Source organism: Prionailurus bengalensis, chromosome A2 (genome assembly GCF_016509475.1).
Source record: "Prionailurus bengalensis isolate Pbe53 chromosome A2, Fcat_Pben_1.1_paternal_pri, whole genome shotgun sequence".
Lineage (NCBI taxonomy): Eukaryota > Metazoa > Chordata > Mammalia > Carnivora > Felidae > Prionailurus > Prionailurus bengalensis.
The window spans coordinates 146,106,328-146,120,772 of record NC_057348.1 but is presented as its reverse complement, the minus strand read 5'-3'; the positions used below and the strand labels follow the sequence as shown (position 1 = coordinate 146,120,772).

At 58.8% G+C, this 14,445-nt stretch overlaps 1 protein-coding gene and 1 long non-coding RNA gene across 2 annotated transcripts in view; one reads left to right on the top strand and one right to left on the bottom strand.

Moving 5' to 3' along the window:
• The window catches only part of COPG2 (COPI coat complex subunit gamma 2), a 114,562-nt gene that overhangs the window by 84,240 nt on the left and 15,877 nt on the right, over positions 1-14,445 (top strand). The gene's annotated exons all lie outside the window — the stretch shown is intronic.
• On the bottom strand, positions 4,404-13,150 carry LOC122488747. The gene is made up of 2 exons (XR_006298679.1): positions 10,868-13,150; positions 4,404-6,634 (listed from the first exon to the last, which is right to left on the bottom strand). It is a non-coding gene; the product is annotated as an uncharacterized LOC122488747 (long non-coding RNA).

Genomic DNA, 14,445 nt, shown 5'->3' with positions numbered 1-14,445 from the left:
ACCTGAAGTCAGTTCGCTTTTCAGTAAGATGAGATGGATTTTTCAGTGTCCGGACTTAGCTCGTATCCTCCTCCCTAGCCCTGTGCCCACCAGCGCCCACACTGCCCTCCTGGCCAACCTCGTCAGACCCACCTACCCCCAGACCTGAACCCTGTCCCTGCCTCCCACACTGTTTCAGTAGAATCCAGAGTATAAAAACCAGCCGAGAATTATTTTTTTTTTTTTTTGCCACATTATTCAAAGCCACGCAACAGCCACTGCTAGCTACCCTTCTTCCTCCCCCTCCACCCAATGCCTCTGCTTCCACTGGCTGACCTCGGAGCTCCAAACTTCCTTCTGGTTGGGACCTCTGAGATCTGCCTGGATTTCAACCTGCCACCTCTCTCCTCTTCTCCCCACCCCCCAACCCCACTCCCAATAGTGTCCGGTCTTCCCGTCCACCACACTCCACTCTTCAGCCTCTTCTCGGTGCCTCCCATCACCTAATGGGTCTCTGGGAGGTGACACTCCCATGTAGTTGCAACAAAGCCCTGTTTTGACATCCTATCTGCCACCTTTCCTCACGGGGCCCTTTTCCTAGCCTGTCTCGTCTCTAGGACCCATGCATCCCTCTCAACGCTCCCTAATGCCTGTCATGTATTTGCACTGGGTCATCCCTTCTTCATCGGGGATGTGCTCCCTCCCATGAACTGCTCTCACAGCTCACGCTCTTTCTGTCCTCTTGCCAGGCCACGTCCTGTCCCGAAACCATCTTCTGTCCCCTTGTCACATCCTTCCACTGGCTCTGGCTGCTCTCTTTCCCTGGCCTCACCCCACCTCACTTTCCTTCTTCCTCCCTCTTCCCTTTCAATCAAGCCGTTGCCCGTGGGACTTTGCACCAGGCCTTCACTCCCTCCTCTTCGTCCTCACCCCGCATTCTCTGCCTCCGTTTCTTCTCCGTCGGGTCTCTCGATGTCCCCCTGCCCTTCGCGCCTGCCCTCCCACTCGCCTTTCCCGTGGGCCGGATCCCGCTTTGCCTTCAGTCTTGGCCACGTGTCTCATAACACCTGCAGGCAGGGTGTGAGACCCTCCTCTCACTCTCCATCCCACTCTGCCTGGCCTCTCTGTTGTCCGTGGAATTAGGCCTCCTGAACAAAAGCTCCTTAGGCCCCTGCTTTCCCGCCCCCTGCTGTCTCCCTCTGTGTACCTTACTGCCACACTATCTTCTTAGAGTACACCACTGGGTTTCAGAGTCCCCTGCCCTTCCCTGCTTCCCTTGTGGAGCCTCTGCGCCTTATGCTAGACCTCCACCTTTCCCACCCCCAGGATTCAGTAATTGGTGCGACATGTCCTCTCTGCCTTGGTTCCCACCCGCTACCCTGCCATTTGTGAGCGCATTTGCTACTCACAAAATGCTCCATCCACGAGTCCATTCCAGTGTCCCTGAGGTTACCTGCCATGACTTCTTTGTGGCGTCCGTCTTAATGTGCCACAGTGCCCCGTTTCCTGTTTCACTCCAGTCATTTTGGCCCTTTACCCAACTTTTGCTGAGGGCTTCAAACACCCAGCCTATGGTGGCCCGGCTCGGCTCAGCTCTGCTCCTACCATCCAGCCTCAATATGGCACATGCCAACCTTCTTACCCCAAGGGCTGCGATGTCCCCAGATGGGGAACTCTTTAGGCCACCTTCCCCTCTTCCGCGGTGCCCCCTCAACCAACCCTGAGTGCCTTGTGGTTCGTGAGGTTCTCTCCTCTGCTGTGCCACCTGTTCCTTTCGCTTCCCAGCGACTCCTCTGAGCCAGCTCACATCCCCCAAACTGCTTTCTCATGGACGCCCACGACTGCTGTCTACATCAGCGCTGGGTTGATCCTGACCTTGTGTGGCCCGCTCTGCCTTTTCTCCTGCTCGTGTCTTCGAGAGACTCTCTCGATCATCTCACCATCCTGCCCTACTTCCCCTGCCACACGCCACTCGTGCAGAAGAGTGAGTGGTGTTCTCCTTGACACCTGCTCCTTTCTTGACCCGCCGCCTGGTCGTTCCGTAGTCAGCCTTTTCATCTCTGACATGCCCTACTCAATCCTTCTGAGTCACATTCACTCCTAAGCATCCAGCCTTTTCAGGAACCATGCTGAAGACCCTGGATGCTTATCTGGGCTTCTGGCCTTTCATTGCCTCCCAAGCCCTTCACCGACCTGGCCATATGCAAGGTTTTAAATGGGCCATCACCTCCACCATCGCATCCACCTCTGGCCCCTTCCTACCTCTGTGGAGTTCCTTGCTTGCCTGACCCACTCTGTGTTCTTTCTTCAGCATGGGCTTCCTCGTGCCCTCGGTCCGTCACTGGAGGCAAAATTCTAGATTCCCCATACTCCCTCCTTTGGGCATCCTGACATTCCCTCCTTGATAAAGTACATACCAATCTCCTTTGAACAAGCCTCATGGGCCCTAGCTGCAGGGTGCGTTCACCTGCCCTTTCTTACTGTTCTTGCCCCTGAGACCACCTCTCCTTGACCATATTCTCCCACCTGCAGATTGCCCACCTGACCTACCTTCAGGCCCCCATTTCATTGCCTCTCCGGCTCTGCTTGTCGCTCACATGGCAAAGGAACTGTCCTCTTACCTGAGCCACGTGACGTTCCTTCAGCTACCCTCTGTGAGTCGTCCAGCTGCTTCCGCCGTCCTCTCCTGTCCCGTCTGCCCCTTCCTTCTGCGCGGACAGTCCGTACGTTGCTCTCTGCTCACGCTATATAACCCAGCTTCCTTTCATTCAGCATTCCCATCTCCATCAGCTTTATTCCTCCAGTGTCCTCAGCTCCAGGGCCACTCACCGGCATTCCACTCCTTACCCACTGAGAGCAAATCCCAACACTTCCCCCTTCTTTCCAGGTGCCTTCTTGGTTACATCCATTTGCTTGTTGTCCGCCTGGTCCCAGGTCCTTTTCCCCCATGTCTGACGGTCCTGACTCTGATGCGTCCATCTACCCCCGGCTCAGGGGCTCATCTGGCTCAAGCTTCACCTCTCTGCCTGCCCTCTCCTCTGCCCCTGCCACCCAGTGGTTCTCACCCGAGGATGCATGACCCCTAAGACCGCCTATCAGCATCATCGTCGGGGCATGATTTTGTGGGTTTTTTGGGTTTTTTTTTTTTTGGTTTTGTTTTTGTTGGAGCAGAGCACTGCTCCCCCTCAGATGTTTTGATAGGCCTGCCTTGGGGGCCGCGCCCACAGCCCCCCTCGGGTGAAAACCACCCCCCCCCCATCCTCGGGAAGAACCACTGCGGTGGAAGCCCTGACTTCCTAGCTGCAGTTTCTTCTTGTGCACCTATAGGCTTCCATTGTTTGCCATGGAACCTTCATCAGATCTCAGCACCACCCCGCTGTGTGATTGGATTGGCACTCTCCTCTTGAGACCACCATATTTACTCTTTGGCACATGACATGCCACAAACCCAGTATGCGTCACGGCACTGTTCTTTTCACACCTCCTGCCACACTCCTCCTGTCCCTCCGTTTTTTATGACTCTCCAGCATTGTGAAAATGTCTCTGGTCCAGTCTGGTGTTCCTTAGCATTTGCCACTGTCCCCTGACCTATATTGCTCCTGCTCATTTCAGACCCGTGACAGTCTCATCCTGTAAAGCCTTGCCCCTGTGGTCCTCATGGCCCTCCGATTTACCTGCCAACCATACCCTCCCCTTCTACCTTTCCTGTGCCGCTCTTCCCTGTCCTCTCCAGGTGAAGTCAGTGGTCTCTCTCACCTTCTCAGCCTGTGGTCGTCACCCTCAACACTCAATGTGTAATCAGTCCACAAGCTCAGTTGAAGATGGTTTTCTCAGTGCCTAGAGCTTGGCTCATGTCCCCACCCCCCACAAACCCCAAACCCCCCACCCCGACCCCGAGCCCAACAATCCCAACCCTGCCCTCCAGACCCAGTAAAACCCAACCCCCCCAGGAAAACCCAACCCACCCGGTTAAATCTGACCCATACCCAACCCCTACTCCCATCTCCCCCCTCCCACCCCATTCCCCGCCTCCCACCCCATCCCCACCGGATCCGTAGTAAAGAGCCTGGCCGGAAAGTTCTACTCTTACCACGACATTCAAGGCTGTAGGGGCGGCCCCTGCCACCACCCCTTTTCCCTCTCCCCTCCCAGTGCCTCTGATCTCACTGGCTGGCAGCACGCCCGGAGCTTCTGTCTGTTAGGCACCTCTGAGACTACCAGAATGCATACTCTGTCACCTCCCCCTTCTCCTTGCTCCCCGTGTTAGCGTCCACCCTGTCTCCTTGCCCTTGTGCTCCCATCCCTCGTGTCCTAAGTGCCTTTCACCTGGTCTCTGTCTGGGAGGTGACCCTCCTGTCACATTGCAGCAAGGCAGGCCCCATTTGGACGTTACTTCCTCCGACCTTTCCTTATGGGCCACATTGCTTCTTTTTCTCTCCTTGGCCCATGGAAAGCGGCCTGCCTCTTCTTTAGGGCCCATGCAACTCACCTCAATGCCTGTCATTTAATTGCATGAAGTCATCCCTGCATCATGGGGGATGTGCTCCCTCCTACGACCCTCTCTCACGGCTCACTCCCTTCCCATCCCCTCAACAGGCCACGTTCTTTCCGAAACCATCCGCTGTCGCTCCTCTGGTCCTTCCGCTGGCTCTGACCACTCCCCTCCCTGTAGGCTCCCTTTTCCCCTAGCCTCGCCCCATCTCACCTTCCTTCCCCTTCTGTCTTCCCTTTCAGTCAAGTCCTTGTCCACAGGACTTGACCCCAGGCCTGCACTGTCACTCCTTCCTATCACCCATGCTCTCCCACTCCCCACTGTCAAGTTCCAGACCCCTGCTCTGCCTTCTTTACCCCTTGATCACATTCCTCTCACCGCACCCAAGTGCAGGTCTTAAGACTCACCCATCGCTCTCCCTCCCGTTCTGCGTGGCCCCTTCTTTTGCCCACCTGATCAAGCATCGTGAGCACCCCCCACCCAAGCCCTCGGCATCCACTCCTTTCTCTCTGGGGCCCGCTGCTGTGCACGCCGTCTTCTCAGACCAGACCCTAAGATACTCACTGGTTTTGAGCATCCTCTCGCACCCTGCTTCCTGGGCGGAGGCTCTGTATGCCAGACCGCCACCGTTGTCAGCACCACCCCCCCCCCCCCCGCCCCGGAACAGAAGCATGCATTCGGTAACAGTGAAATGTCACCTTCGCCTCGATTCACACTTAACTCCTTCCCCATCTTTACTCACACATCTGCTACCCCCACACGGCACTGCATCCACGTGAACCCATCCTGAGTCCCTGAGGTTACCTGCTGGTGGTTTCTGTGCAGAGTCCCTCTTCATGTGCGAGACCGCCGTGTTTCCTCTGTTTCGCTGCATGCACGGTGGCCCCTTTTCCTGCTGGCTGCTGAGGGGCCCCGCTTTTAAACCCTCTGGCCGTGGCGTCTCCGCTCCTTCCATCAGCCCTCCATACCGCACACGCCACACCTCTTGCCCCGTGAGACCGGGAGCTCTTCGCGTGCCGCCTCCTTTCCCAAGGTGCTCCCTTTGCCGACCCTGCGTCCCTCGCAGCTTTGGAAGTTCTTTCCCCCTCTTCCACGTCTGCCGTATCTTCCTCCTCCTGTCTGCTCCCCTGACCCACGAGCTCTCACGGACTGCCTTCTCGGAGCCACTCAGGACGCCGCGGTCTCCTCCCCACACGGGGTGTGGAACGAACCTTCCTCGGCCCATCTTCTGCCTGTGCTCCCGCTCTTGTCTTTGAGACACGCCCCGCCACGTCTGCAACTTCCCATTCCACCTCTGCCACTGCCTAGCGTCCCGGGATGGCTTCAGCGGTCTGTTCCTCGATATACCAGCTCCTTCCGGGCCTGACCTCACGTTCGCTCCATTGCTGGTTTCTTCATCCCCAGCTTGCGGTGCTGAATCCATGTGCTGTCCCAGTTCATCTGTAAGCATGCGGCCTCGTCACGGCCGCCACTGGAAGAAGGTCCTTGTTTCTCCGCGCCTCCTGCTGACGTGTTACGTCTCACCGTGCCCTGCAGGGACCACGCTCTCTCCGACCTTCCCACTAGGCCCCTCTCTCTCTCCCCCTCATCCTCCCCGGGCCGCCTCCCACCCGGCCCAGGCTCCTGGCTGGCCTGATGCAGACCATGTGCCTTCACCCGCACGGGCTTCGACACACGCTAGTTCCTCTAGGGGTCAAAGGTCCTGGATTCTCCACGCCCAGTCCCTCCTTTGGGCTCTTTCCCTCCCTCTCTTGGTGCAGTGTGGTACCAGAGGCTCTCAATAAGCCTCTCCCGCCCTAATTACAAGGCTCCATACCTGCCCTTCCTCATGCTAACTGCCAGTGACACCACCACCCTAAGACTTCTCACCTGACCTCCATCGCCTGGGCCCGGACTGCAGGTCTCTCCCGCTTTGTGCCTCTACCGTATACAAGGGAAACAAAATGTCCTAAGTCGTGAGACATCAGGTCGTCAGCTGGATTCCGTCTTCCTCTCTGCTGTGTGCTCCCTGCTCGCTCCCTCACCCCCGCTCACCCCACCTCCGTCGTCTCTGCTTCAGACATACGGTACTGAACCCGCACGCTCCCCCGCCAGCCCCTGCTCACGTCCTGTGGACCCACACCCTGCTGGCCGCCTGGGCCCCACACACGTCCCTCCTGTGACCTTTCCTGTTTCCATTCGGACCCGTTAGTTACGTCCTTCTGACACTGCTCTCAGGGAGCCTCTTTCTAATTTTCCGACCTTTGGCCTTGCATCAAGCACTTTGTCCTCTGCTCTCCCCCGCCCTGGCCGCGGAAGTGCCACACACATCATAGCACTCAGTCCTGACCTAGATGTCACGGCTCTAGGTATTACCGTCTAGCACTCCGTTTCTCCCTCCCTCCCTGGCAGCATCTCTCCCCCAGATGATCAGCCCTGTGGTCTCCTGTCCCGCCTGCCCCTTCCTTCTGCCTGGACAGCCCGCCCCGTGCTCTGTGCTCACGGTGCTCCCACAACTTCCTTGCGATCGCCATTCTCCTCTCTCTTGGCCCGAGTCCTGAAGCGTCCCTAGCTTTGGGAACAACACTTTGGCACGCCACTCCCTACACGCTGACCGTGAATCCGCACCCAGCCCCCAATGGGCCAGGTGCCTTCTTGGCTACATCCATTTGCTCGCTGTCTTCCTGGTCCCATGTCCTTTGCCCCGTGTCTGACAGTCCTGACTCTGATGTCCCCATGCACCCCCGGCTCGGGGGCTCCTCTGGCTCAAGCTTCACCTCTCCGCCCACCCTCCACTCTGCCGCTGCCACCCAGCGATTCTCACCCGAGGACGCGTGACCCCCAAGACCGCCTATCAGCATCATCATCGGGCCGTGGTTTTGGGGTTTCTTTTTGTGGTTTTTTTTTGGTTTTGTGTGTGTTGGAGCAGAGCACTGCTCCCCCTCAGATGTTTTGATAGGCCTGTCTTGGGGGCCGCGCCCACAGCCCCCCTCGGGTGAAAACCACCCCCCCATCCTCGGGGAGAATCACTGCGGTGGAAGCCCAGCTCACTCCCCGGGCCGCGCTCCCCGGGCACCGCCTGTACACTTCCATGGGCTGTAAGTGACACTGTTCCTCAGATCCCAGCACTGCCCCCACTCTGTCTAGGCCTGGCAGTCTCCTCTTGGAACCACCACATTCCTTCCGTTATTTACCCTTTGGACACTGGATGTGCTAGAAACCCTAGTCCACATCAGAGCATCGTTCCCCAATTCCTTCCCCGCCTTCAGCATTTATGACTCTCAGGCATTGAGACAATATGTTGGGTGCAAACCTGGTCCTTTTCAACAATTGCCATCATTCCTTTCTGTACGTTACCTCCCCTCGTGTCTGACCTGTGACACCACCCCCTGCAGAGTCTTGGCCCTGTGGTCCTCACGTCCCTCTGATTCCTGCCAAGCCCACATCCGTTCCATCTTTCCTGTGCTATTCTCCTGTGTCTCCTCACAGTGGATGCACTGGTCTTCCCGACCCTCTGCACAGCCTGTGGTCATCACTCCCAGCATCGTGTGTGCAATCAGTCCATAAGCGCAGTTAAAGAATGTGTTTCTCAGTGCCTGGAGCACAGTTCCTATCTCCCACCCCCGCCCCGTGCCCACTGATCCCAACCCTGCCCCCCCCACCCGACCCAGTAAAACACGACCCACACCCCACCCAGACCCCATCCCCAACCCCAACCCTGGACCCCAGCCCTACCCCTACCCCACCCGAACCAGTCCCCCATCCCATCCCCACCTCCCACCCCGTCCCCACCTCCCACCCCATCCCCACCGGATCCGTAGTAAAGAGCCTGGCTGGAAAGTTCTACTCTGACCACAACATTCAAGGCTGTAGGGGCGGCCCCTGCCACCACCCCTTTGCTACTCTTCCTTCCCCACGCCACTGCTCCCGCTGGCTGGCCCGGAGCCCTGGACGCGCCTCCAGCAGGCACGTCGAGAAGTGCCAGGGTGCAGACGCTGCCACCTCCCTCTTCTCCGCCCCGCCTGTTGGCGGCCAGCCTGCCTCCCTTCCATGCTCCCCTCTCCGTTGTCCCCTGGGGGTCCCCTTCACCTTGCCCGTCCCTGAGACGTGACCCTCCTGTCACACTGCATCAAGGCCCCATTTTCACATTCCTTCCCCTTCCCTCCTCAGCCCCCGGAGAGCACCCCGCCTCTTCTCTAGGCCCCGCGCCTCTCAAAGCTCCCGAAAGCCTGTCATGTCGTCGCGTTGGGTCATCCCTTCACCATTGGGAGGTGCTCCCTCCCGGGACCTGCTCTCAGTTCATACCCTTTCCATCCCCTCATCGGGCCATGTTCTCTCTGAACCCACCTGCTGGCGCTCGTCCGGTCCTTCCACTGGCTCTGACCACCGCCCCCCCCTTTAGGCTCCCTTCTTGTCCCCTAGCCTCACCCCACCTCACCTTCCTTCCTCCTCTCTTCCCTTTTCGATCAAGCCCTTGCCCACTGGACTTTACACCAGGCCTGCGCTTTGAGCTCGTCCTCCTTCCCTCACCTCCCCTGCTTCCATGCCTTCGCCACCGGGTCCCCTGATGCACCCCTGCCCGTCACGCTTGCCCTCCACACCCCACTGACACGGTCCAGATCCCCCTTTGCCCTCCTTCCCTCTTGGCCACGTGCGGATGTCAGCCCCCCCTCTCGTTCTCCATCCAGTAAGCCCTGCTGCCTCTGTTGTCCACCACATCAAGCCTCTAAAACAAGGGTCCCCAGACCTCACCAGCCCACCCCTTGCTCTCCCTCCGTGCCCCTCTGCCGCCGACATCTTCGACAGACCCAGGGCATTCTCAGATTTTGGGGTGTCCCCCTGTCCGGTACAACGTCCCTGTTGGGAATCTCCAGCTACGTGTTAGGATCCGCCCTTTACAACTCCTTGAAATAGCACAAAGAGGGATTTGGTGACTGTTGAAAAATGCCATTTCTGCATTCGCTCTTGTTGGCCCCTCCCCTCTGTTTCTAACCTGGCTACCTACACACTGGCCTCCATTCACAGGAATCCATCTTGAACTCCCTGAGGTTTCCCGTCAGTGGTTTCTATTCAGGGTCTGTTTTAATGGGCAGCACTGCCCCATTTCCTCAGTTTCACCTTTGTCGTTAACGTCCCCTGTCCCCGCGTGCTCTCAGGAGCCCTTGGGTCCAAATGCCCAGGCTATGGCATGTTCCCCCTGCTCTGCTCTACTCCTACTGCCTAGCCTTATACCGACCGTGACAATCTTGTCTTGAGACGTGTTGATGTCCCCAGATTGGAAGCTGTCCACACCGCCTTCCCCTTTGCCTTCCCCTTCTGCCCCTGGGCCCCTGGCATGTTTATGAGATTCTCTCCCCTTTTCCCTACTGCCTTTCCCTTTGTTTTCTCATAGATTCCCCTGACATGACTCGCATCCCACAGACCAACTTTTCATAGTTGCCTCAGTCTCTACTCTCTCTCCCTTTCCAGACTGAACGTTCTGGGCCTTTCCTCTGCCTGTTCCCCCACTCCTGTCTCTAAGAGACCTCTGGTTCACCATCAACACTGCATCTTACTTCTCCAGCACGTGCTAGTCAGGTGACTGCCCTCAAATCCTTCTCTTGCGATCTTCATCACCAGGGGGCTATAGACAATCCACCTACTATCCAAATTCACCCCTAGGCACCCTAGCTTTCCAGGTCTGCCATTTTGGAGGCTGTTACTTTTCTAGGCTTCTCTATGGACCTAGACAAGACACCACTGACAGGATTACCTCTAATATATTAAACAGGCCACTACCTCTCCTACCTCAAGCTCTAGCCTCCGTCCACCTCTCCCACGTTCCTCATACCACTGTGTGATTTCTGGCCTCACCTACACTGTGCTCTTCCTCCTGGGGCAGGGGGGTTGGTTCTTCAAGACCTTGTCCCCATTTGGGGGGCAGTTCCTGGATGCCTCTCGTCCGCTCCCTCCCCCGGGCCCTCTGCCATCCCTCTCGGCACAGGACATTCATTCCCTGCCCCCCACCCCCAGCCTCGCCTGCCCTACCCGCGAGGCCCTCACCTGCCCCTTCTCGCTCTGGCCCCTCGGGCCACCTCTCCCCCACCATGTTCTCCCACCTGCTGCGGACTGATGGGCCATCGCCTGATGGGCCTCCACGGCCCGCCCCCCTGCCTCTCCTGCTCTGCTTGTCTACCGCACACATGACATCGGAACCCTCCCGCCACCTGAGTCACGTGACGTTCCTTCAGCTACCCTCTGTGAGTCCTCCGGCTGCTTCTGCCGTCCGCTCCCTCACCCCCCGCTCAACTCACCTCTGTCATCTCTGCTTCAGACATACGGTACTGAATCCACACGCTCCCCCGCCAGCCCCTGTTCACGTCCTGTGGACCCACACCCTGCAGGCCGCCTGGGCCCCACACACGTCCCTCCCGTGACCTTTCCTGTTTCCACTCGGACCCCTTCATTGCACACTCTTCCTACAGTGCTCTCCGGGAGCCTGTTCCTCCGACTCTCCTTCCTCTTTCCTTTCACTACTGCATTTTCCCTTCCACCCTCCCTCCCACCCTCGCCCCTGCCCACATGGCCCAACACCACTGCACTCGGCCTCCACCTGCAGAGAGCCCTGGGTCCTCCTGCCTCCCTGGCAGCATCTCTCCCCCAGATGATCAGCCCTGTGGTCTCCTGTCCCGCCTGCCCCTTCCTTCTGCCTGGACAGCCCGCCCCGTGCTCTGTGCTCACGGTGCTCCCACAACTTCCTCTTGATCGCCATTCTCCTCTCTCCCGGCCCGAGTCCTGAAGCATCCCTAGCTCTGGGAACACCACTTTGGCACGCCACTCCCTACACGCGGACCGTGAATCCGCACCCAGCCCCCAATGGGCCAGGTGCCCTCTCGGCTACATCCATCTGCTCGCTGTCTACCTGGTCCACGTCCCTTCCCCCGTGTCTGACAGTCCTGACTCTGATGTCCCCATGCACCCCCGGCTCAGGGGCTCATCTGCTCAAGCTTCACCTCTCCGCCCGCCCTCCACTCTGCCCCTGCCACCCAGCGATTCTCACCCGAGGACGCGTGACCCCCAAGACCGCCTATCAGCATCATCATCGGGCCGTGGTTTTGGGGTTTCTTTTTGTGTTTTGTTTGGTTTTGTGTGTGTTGGAGCAGAGCACTGCTCCCCCTCAGATGTTTTGATAGGCCTGCCTTGGGGGCCGCGCCCACAGCCCCCCTCGGGTGAAAACCACCCCCCCATCCTCGGGAAGAACCACTGCGGTGGAAGCCCAGCTCACTCCCCGGGCCGCGCTCCCCGGGCACCGCCTGTCACCTTCTCCTTCCCTCGGTTGCCACTGACACCCTGAACAGTTAACAGCGTCCCTCACATTCCCAACAGTTCCCCACACCGACACCGACCCGGCTCTAGCCTCTTGGAAGCTCCGCATTCTTTGAGCATGTGGTCCCGACACCTGCTGTGCCCCCAGCCCAGTCTGCTCGAGAGCATCATTCTGTTCACAGCCTCCCGCCCTCAGCCTTGAGGACTTACCGGCAACGTGACCGTATCTTTGGGCCAATACTGGTTTATCTCCGTGCGTGCCGCTGGCTCCTTCCCTAGGTTACCTCTCCTCATTTCAGACCCGTGACACCGTCCCCTCACCGTGGTCCTCACGTCCGTCTGGGATTCCTGCCCAGCAGACCTGCCACCGTCCCTGCAGCTCCTGTCCTGTGTCCTCTCTGGGTAGACACGCTGGTCTTCCCCAGCCTCGCTTCAGTCTGTGGTCCTCACCCCCGCCCCCACCCCCCCCGCCCCTCGTTTTGGACTTGAAATCAGCCTACAAATTCAGATTCAGTTAAAGAAGAAGGTCTTCTCATGTCCCCACACCCACCGTGTCCCAGTCAGTCCCAACCCCGTTCTCTAGTCCAACCCAGTGAACGCCACCCCCCACCCCTACCCAACCCCATCTCCCACCCGTTCCATCTGGATCCGTAGTACAGAGCCTGGCCAAAAAGTCCTACCCTTTCCACCACATTCACGGCCACGGGGGCAGCAGCCGAGGCTCCACACCCACCACCACCCTCTCTGCCCCTCCTTCCTGTGCCTCTGCTGGAGCACTGTGGCCCCAGGCTCTGCAAGTCCCTCCTGTCAGGACTGTTCTTGCAACTCCTCTTGTGTCCAGCCCGTCTCCCTTCCGCCGCACTCCTCCCCAGGGCCTCCTCTCACCTTGTCTGTCTCGGGGGGGTGACCTGTTCAGCTGCAACAAGGCCCCATGTTGACATTCTTTACCAGGAGCTTTCCTCACGCTACCCGTCTCTTCCTCGTCCCCCCCTCCGCCCAGGTAAGCGCCCTGCCTCTTCGCCAGCGCCCGTGTGTGTCCAAGCTCCCTAATGCCTGTCATGTCTTTGCACCCGGTCATCCCTTCTCCACAGGGGATGTGCTCCCTCCCCTGACCTGCCGTCACAGCTCACACTCTTTCCGTCCCCTCAACAGGCCATGTTCTCTCTGACCGCACCTGCTGGCGCTCGTCCGGTCCTTCCACTGGCTCTGACCACCGCCCCCCCTTTAGGCTCCCTTCTTGTCCCCTAGCCTCACCCCACCTCACCTTCCTTCCTCCTCTCTTCCCTTTTCGATCAAGCCCTTGCCCACCGGACTTTACACCAGGCCTGCGCTTTGAGCTCGTCCTCCTTCCCTCACCGCCCCTGCTTCCATGCCTTCGCCACCGGGTCCCCTGATGCACCCCTGCCCATTGCCACTGCCCTCCCACTCTGTAGTGAGATCGTTCAGATCTCTCCTTTGCCCTCTTTCCCTCCTGGTCCTGATCCCTTCACAACACCACATGTGGGTTTTAGGGCCCTCCTCTGGCTCTCCCTCCCCTCGCCTGGCCCCCTCTGTTGCCCACCTGATCCAAGGTTCTCGACCAAGAGCCCGGAAGCCCCTGTTGCCCTACCCCTGCTCTCTCCCTCCATGCCCTCTCGCCGTCCACACCATCTTCTCAGATTAGATCTTTGACGCCCCACTGGTTTTGAGAGTCCTCCTTCCTTCTCTAATGGAGTCTCGCTGCTACATGCTAGACCTCCATCCTTTCCGCCCCCTTGGAGCAGCTGAGACATGGATTCGGTGATCCTTGGGAGACGTTACCAGCCTTGATTCTTGCACGCTCCCCTGCCATTTCGAAGTATATCTGCTACCCACACTCTGGGCCCGATGCACAGGAGTCCGCCCTGTATCCCTGAGGTTCCTCTGCAGGGTCTTACTGTGCAGTGATGCCCTGGTCCCCCTGTTCCACCTCATGGTGCCCCCTCCCCCCACTTGTTCCTGAGGCCCCCGCGTCGTCCAGTGCCCGGAGTCTCAGCTCTTTGCCCTGTTCCTACCATCCCGTCTCAGCCCTGCACACGCCGTCTTTCTTGCCACCTGAAATCTGCCAATGTCCCCACTGGGAGCTTTTCAGGACGCCTTCCCCTTTTCAGCGGCACCCCGTCTACCCAGCGCGAGCACCTCCCATGCCATGAGGTCCTCTCCTTCCTCCCCTGCACCTGTCCACATCGGTTCCCTTCCACTCCCCTGACCAGCGCCGCCACCTGAAGGAGTTACAGGTCTTTTCCTTGACATCTGCTCCCTACTTGACCAGCCCTCACGCTCTCCAGGTTATCAGCCCTTAGTCCCCAGTGTGCTGTACTGAAGCCACCTGCCGCTGACATCACTGCTAACCTCTCTACGTTTCAGGTCGGCCACTTGGGAGGTCATTCTGACCTTTCATCTTCTCACCATGCCCTGCACTGACAGTGTTGTCTCCAACATTTTAAACGGGCCACGAGCTCTCCTGACTCATCTCCTCTGGCCGCCTCCCCCCACCCCTGCTTCCTCGTAGGCTGTCCTCTTCCTCCTGGGGCAGGGGGGTTGGTTCTTCAATACCTCGTCCACATTTGGGGGGCAGTTTCTGGATGCCTCTCGTCTGCTCCCTCCCCCGGGCCCTCTGCCATCTCTCTCGGCACAGGACATTCCCTGACCCCCCCCCCCCCCCAGCCTCT